This window comes from Mustela erminea, chromosome 4 (assembly GCF_009829155.1).
Source record: "Mustela erminea isolate mMusErm1 chromosome 4, mMusErm1.Pri, whole genome shotgun sequence".
In the NCBI taxonomy this organism is placed as follows: domain Eukaryota; kingdom Metazoa; phylum Chordata; class Mammalia; order Carnivora; family Mustelidae; genus Mustela; species Mustela erminea.
Window position 1 is genome coordinate 124,903,369 of NC_045617.1, and position 7,615 is coordinate 124,910,983.

The following is a 7,615-nucleotide window of genomic DNA, read 5'->3' on the forward strand; positions in this document are numbered from 1 at the left end:
ACATTTGGAAGTTGAGGCAAGAGGAAGAACTAGCAAAGGAGTTTTAGCAGCAGCCATAAGGTAGAAGAAAGATGGAGAGTGGGATACAGGCTAAGCTAAGAGATGAAAACATCTTCAGTGATAATTTCTGTCAAAACTGTCGAGAAGTTGAGTAAGATGAACTCAGAAGAGTAACCACTATGTTTGACAAGGGAGAGGCCAGTGCTGAACTCGACAAGAGTAATTTCTATGAATAGTAGGGTGAAAACCCTATGTGCCAAAATTAACATAAAAGTTTAGCTATTCTAAAAACAGGTATATTAGTTGTTGGCAATAATGAAATTTAGGGGAAAAAACCTGATGTGGCCTCCAAGTCCATTTCATACCATGAGACAGGATCTCTCCCTATTTCTGACTACTTGCCCCGTGGAACTTAGCTATCAAGGAACATCACTAAATCTTGAGTTAAAACTTTGAGATGTTTAGGAGACTAGGTGACATAGATTAAGGTAATTTGGAGCAGAAATGTACTTTCAGGGGAGTGAGATTCTGTCTTACACACAAAGCTGGTATTTATGGAAGGATGTGGGAGTGAATTCCCACCAAGACACTATTCTATAATTCTTTTTTCCTGATCTGTCCCATTTCCTTTTTTCATTCCTTCTTTCATTTCAAAATAACCCATTTGGACCACCCATTAATGATCAATATTATAGATGGGAAAAATGAAGCAGTAGGTAAACCTGTCAAAGTCCCTGCCTTAATTAGTCATTATATTCAAGTAAAGATATCTACATATATCTGTATCTTGATACAAATGAAGACAAAGGATGCTAAAGGAGAAGGGAAGGCCTGCTTAAGACACTGTAATAGTAGTTTTCAACCTTGGATGCACCTATGCAAATATAATAATTTGAGAGATTAGGCCCTTATCTGACAGACTAAATCATTATGTCTGGGTGTGATACCCGGCATCAGTAACAATCACCCCAGGTGATTTCTGATTTTAACCCCAAATTGGGGACCGAGGAATTTGAACAGTGGCCTCCATGTGTGCTGCCTGGACCAGCATCATCAGTATCACCTAGGAACTGCTGGAGTTGCAAACTTGCCAGTCTCACCCTAGACCTGTGGAATCAGGAATTCTGGGAGTGGTGTCCAACAGCCTGTTACCAAAACCTCCAGGTCATTCTGATGTGGACTGAAGTTTGAGAACAGCTATATTAGAGAAATCAAGTTTCCAAAGGTCTGTAAGAAGAGAAGCTGGATAAAGTAGTATCTCAAAACATATATATATATTTTTTAGGAAAAAATATTTAACAACCAGTCAACACAGTGTTGAGAATGTTCTATGGCCCAGTTCTATGAAAAGCAAGAGAGAAATATTCCTGCCTTGAAGGAATTGTAGTCCTCACTGGGAACATACGGAAAAAATAGAGATTAATAAACAGTATAGAATTATATATAAATAATTACCCATTAAGTTCATAAATTTATGGGTGGTTTTCTGTAATATAGGTGATATTACAGAGATTATTCTAAAAACTTTCATATGGCTCCTAAACTTCAATCACAAGTTGACCACTTGAATATTTGTAGTCAACTTTCCTTCCTATAGAGTTTCATAGACTTTCCTCCATTTTCTTCCTGCATTACTTGGAAAAATCTGAGCCTAAAAGGAATTTTCCCCTTTGTAGTTGGCTTTCTTTTCTCTGGATATTAGGAGAAAATGTTTATAATCATTACAACTTAACTGAAATTCAATAACCAGGATGTGTCTTGATAACTAATCTCTACTTTTTTTTCTGAATGAAGGTGTGCTGTTTTCATCTGCAAATTCAGTACTTCAGTCATTTCAGAATAATTTTTGTATTCTATTGCATTTCTGATTTTTAAAAGCACAACTGAATAATTATATGGGCTAGTCCTAGTCCTCTATAGCTGTCAAAAGTTGCTAGAGGTATTTAGAGTGGAATATTATGATATGCTGGAATTGATTTCTTAGTTATGATACCAAAAGCACTATCAATAAAAGAAAAAACATATAAATTAAACTTGACCAAAGTTAAAAACTCTTGTGCTTCAAAGAACACCTTCATGAAATTGAAAGACAACTTATAGAATGGGAGAGATATTTGTAAATGATATATCTGATAAGGGTCTATTATCCAGAATATATAAAGAACTCCTAAAATTCAACAATAAATTGGCAACGCACTTTAAAGGATTTGGATAAACATTTTTTTCAAAGAAGGTGTGTGTGAAAAGATACTCAACGTATTTATTAGACAATTGAAAATCCAAACCATAATGAGATTCCATTTCCCAGAAACTATAATTTAAAAGATAGACAAATAGCAAGTGTTGCAGAAGATTCAGATATTGGAACCCCTGCACATTACTGGTAGCATTGCAAAATGGTGCAGTCACTTTTGAATACAGTCTGGTAGTTACTCAAAATTAAAAATAGAGTTGCCATATGACCCAACAATTCCACTCCTAATTATATACTCAACAAAATTAAAAAGTTTTGTACACACAAAACTTGTACATGAATCTTCATATCAGCATTATATACAATTGGGTTCATCATCACTAGCCATCAGGGAGATTCAAATTAAAACCACATTGAGATATCACCTTACACCAGTTAGAATGGCCAAAATTAACAAGACGGAAACAACATGTGTTGGAGGGGATGTGGAGAAAGGGGAACCCTCTTACACTGTTGGTGGGAATGCAGGTTGGTGCAGCCTCTTTGGAAAAAAGTAGGAAAAACCCAAATGTCTATCAACTGATGACTGGATACACATGATGTAGTATAGCCATACAATGTAATGTTTTTTAGCCATAAAAAGGAACGCTTCATAAGAAGGAATGCTATAACATGGATGAATCTTGCAAACATGCTTCATGAATGAAGTCAGACACAAAGGACATATTATATGATTTCATGCATATGAAATTTCCAGAATAAGCAAATCTATAGGCATTAAATAGATTGTGGTTGCCTAGAAGAGGGTTGGGGTGGGGGGATGGGCATGGAGTTTCTGTGGTGAGTCAAGTGTTCAAAATTGATTGTGGTGATGATTGTGCACTTCTATGAATATACTAAAAGCCATTGAATTATATACACTAAAGGGACAATTTCTGTAGTAAGTGAATTTCATCTTTCAAAAACTCGTAAAAACTTAGTAGGTTTCTGCCCTGTATGATTCCAGTCAGTTCCATATGCCATTCACCACACTCAAAAGATATTTTAAGAATAATTCTCAAATTTGCATAATTTCTTTGCTTTCTTGTTTCTCTAGCTCCTCCCATCCATCTACTGCCCCCACCCCTCATCCCCCCCAGTCCCACTCTGGCTCTTGCTCTTTCTCTTCCTCTTTCATCCCTGGGGTTTGCCGCAATAACTGTGGAGGCCATACCTTCCATGTGTTTTTGCCCCAAGTAATTTTACCAAATTGGAAGGTTTTATGAACTTTAGCTCTCAAAGTCTCTTTTAGTCCCATCTGTTAATGCTTGGGATTCAGAAGTATTTGGTTTTTCCAAACCTTTAGGGCTCTGAATATCTGGACTTCCTCTATTCACTTTTATATCTGCTTTTTGCACACTGGATGAATAATTCTTGAGACCATTTATTTCTAGACACACCTTAATGACTGGAGCCATTGCAGTCACACATAGTACTCACCTTCAGTACTTCAGTACTCATCTTCTCCTCCACCTAAAAGTTGTAGGCATTGGCCTGCCCCCGGTGTCATTACAGGCAATAGCTCTCCCAAACACCTTGCTGCTGGGTAACATGAAGCTCTACCTTTCCTGCTTTCTATATTAGTTCCCTTTCCTGCTGTTCAATGCCATATAATTTAGGTAAATGTCAGGGCTGGTATCCTCAGTGTTTAGTGAGGTATAAGTGGGAATTTTTGAGTGGGAGGGGAAAGATCAAAGTAGAGATCTGTTATTGTTTAAGATAACAGTAAACAAAGGTCAAAGAGATATCCAAGAAAGTTTTCATGGAGTTTTTTCAACAGTTTTCATGGAGTTGACTTTGTAAGTGAAATAATGTGGTAGAAACACACATCAGCTCTGGAAGGATCACTGGTGCTGAACACTAGTCTGGGTCAACCCAGATTTCAGCTTCTACCCTTTGCCTCTTGTCATGCTATGTAGTATTTGGGTGGTTTTAATTATAAGTTTCCAATGAGGAACAATAAGGAAGCAAGTTGGCTGGGGAGAATGAGAAGAAATATTGTTGCTAGCCTTTACTTACTGGAAGAAAATAATTCTGGGACCTCAGGAAATTAAGATAAAGAAAGAGTGAGCATATGAACATAAAATTTCTTCATGCTGTTTCAATTTAACAATGAGGGGGAAAAGGAGTAGAAAGAAGCCACATGAACATGAACATTCTCCTATAGAGAGGGTACAGAGATTTTTGGTTCAATGAAAGTGAGAAAATGCTTTTCCTTTTTAAGCAAAATTTCTTAACCATTTTGCCATGTTTAGTCACAACCACTGTATGACTATACTACATTGATTTAACCAAACCCCTCCTGTCAGATATTCTCATTGTCTTTTTTAAAAAGTGAGTTTTGTTTTTAAAACTATTTCATTTGAAAAACAAAAATAAAACAGAAATAGTGCGTCTACTTCCATAACCCTAAAACTAGGTTCATCATTTCTTAATATTTTGCCCTATTTGGTTTATTATCAATGTCGCATTATTGAAAGTAGAGGTCATAGCAATTTTCCAAACTAGACAACCTCACTAACAATATGAGTCTATGAAACCACTAATCAGCCAATTAATACTTAGCTTCAACTTTGTGCCAAGATTCTGAGGGCTTGGGTGCCTCCTGGTTTAATCGTTAAGCATTTGCCTTCTGCTCAGGTCGTGGTCGCAGGGTCCTGGGATCGGGCTCCACATCATGCTCCCTGCTCAGTGGGAAGCCTGCTTCTCCCTCTTCCACTCCCATGCTTGTGTTACCTCTCTTGCTGTGTCTCTCTCTGTCAGATAAATAAATAAAATCTTAAAAAAAGAAAAAAGATTCTGAGGGCTTCTGCACAGCAAAGAAAACAGTCAACAAAACAAAGAGGCAACCTACAGAATGGGAGAAGATATTTGCAAATGACACTACAGAAAAAGGACTGATATCCAATATCTGTAAAGAATTTCTTAAACTCAAAACCCACAAAACAAATAATCTAGTTAAAATGTAGGCAGAATACATGAACAGACACTTCTCCAAAGAAGACATACAAATGGCTAACAAACACATGAAAAAGAAATGCTCAACATCATTAGCCATCATGGAAATCCAAATCAAAACCACAATGAGATACCACCTTATACCAGTTAGGATGGCAAAAATTGACAAGGCAAGAAACAACAAATATTGGAGAGGTTGTGGAGACAGAGGAACCCTCTTACACTGTTAGTGGGAATGCAAATTGATGCAGCCACTTTGGAAAACAGTGTGGAGGTTCTTCAAAATGTTAAAAATAGAGCTACCCTCTGACCCTGCAATTGCACTACTGGGTATTTACCCCAAAGATACAGACATAGTGAAAAGAAGGGTCACATGCACCCCCATGTTCTTAGCAACAATGTCTACAATAGCCAAAGTGTGGAAAGAGCAGAGATGCCCTTCAACAGAAGAATGGATAAAGAGGATGTGATTCATATATACTGTAGAATATTACTCAGCCATCAGAAAGGATGAATATCCATCATTTGCATCAACATGTATGCAACTGCAGGGTATTATGCTAAGTGAAATAAGTCAAGCAGAGAAAGTCAATTATCACATAGTTTCACTTATTTGTGACATAAGGAAGCATGGAGGGCATTAGAAGGAAGGAAAAAATGAAGAGGGGGGAAAGCAGAGGGGGAGAGGAACCATGAAAGACTGTGGACTCCAGGAAACAAACTGGGGGTTTTAGAAAGGGGGCATGGGAGTGCCTGGGTGGCTCAGTTGTTAAGCATCTGCCTTCAGCTCAGGGCATGATCCCAGGGTTCTGGAATTGAGCCCTGCATTGGGCTCCCTGCTCAGCAGGAAGACTGCATCTCCCTTTTTCACTCCCCCCACTTGTGTTCCTTCTCTCGCTGTGTCTCTTTCTGTCAAATAAATAAAAAAAAATCTTTACATGAAAAGTTAAAAAAAAAAAAAGGAGGGAGTGGGGGGATGGGTTAGCCCAGTGATGGGTATTAAGGAGAGCACGTACTGCATGGAGCACTGGGTGTTACATGCAAACAATGAATCATGGAACACTACATCAAAAACTAATGTACTGTATGGCGACTAACATAACATAACATGATATAAATAATAAAATAAAATAAAATGTTAAAATGAAGAATGAAAAAAGAAGAGTTGGAAGATACAAAAAGAAAATGCAATATGGTACTTGTTCCCAAGAAGCTAATAGTGTAGGTGCAGAGACATACTAACTTACATGAAGCCAATGTTAAATAGGAAGAGACTGAAAGTAATGGAAATTCATAGAAGCCTGAAAGGATTCTAAAATTATTAGTTACAAGGAAACTTAGAACTTATCCTCTCCAACATCTCTATTTTATGAATCAATCTTCTCTACATGATTTCTTGCTAGTGATCCTGCAGTCTTAGCTAAAATATTTTCAGTGATGAAAACTTACTACCTTAACAGTTGAGCTTATTCTATGTTAGCTCTGTGCCAGGGTTCTTCCTTATACTCAGCTAAAAAGGGGTTTGCTCTAACCTTCACCTTTTGGTTTCAGTTTAGCTCTAGTAAATGGTACCTGGCTAGTACCATCAGATATTCTTGGGTAGAGTCTGAATGTAAAATGTGGAGCGAAGTATAGACGCAACACCAGGAGGAATATGAGATGTTGCCCAATCTCCTTCAGTTCCAGCCAACTGGAACTTCTGAATTCTCTGTTACTTTCTGCACTTGATTTTTAGTCTGAAGACTCTGAACACTCGAGGAAAAAGCCAAGTCCTGGAAAATACTTTGGTGGTTGCTAAAGACACTGAGGCCATAAATATCTGGACTGGATGAAACTTGATCTGCTAAACTAACCCCATTTCCATCTTGCATTCCAGGTTACTCCTCAGCTTCCATAGAAAGGATCAAAAGATCTGTGTTGCAGGGAAGACCATCCTCCATCTTGGCCTCTATATCTCACTTGGCAGGAGTCAAGGTAGAGCCATAAGAATCAGCATTTCAGAATTTAGAGCAGAGTCCTAACAACCTATGGCTAAGACTGCTCTTCTTCTGGCCCCTATGTCACCACTGTGGGATGAAGAGGTGGTCAGGACTCTGGGTTGTTAGCACCCACTGACTCTGTCACTCCCATCCTCATAGCCAAATGCTATCTATCACTGACATGTGCCTCAGACCACCAGGCTCTTCATCCCATCCACATTATCTCCACTGGAAGCCCAGGCCTCTGAGGTCACCCCACCATCCCCATATGGCTTCATACATCCTCTTTTCTGACTCTTTACTTCTCCAACTCCTAAAACTAGAAGTGGATTTACCATGATGCCAATGAGGTTTCAGTTTGAGGGCCCCTCACATTACATGTCCCTCCCCAGACTAGGCTTTTTCTCCTGCAGGGCAAGGGAAAGAAAGCCACAATGACAGTCTG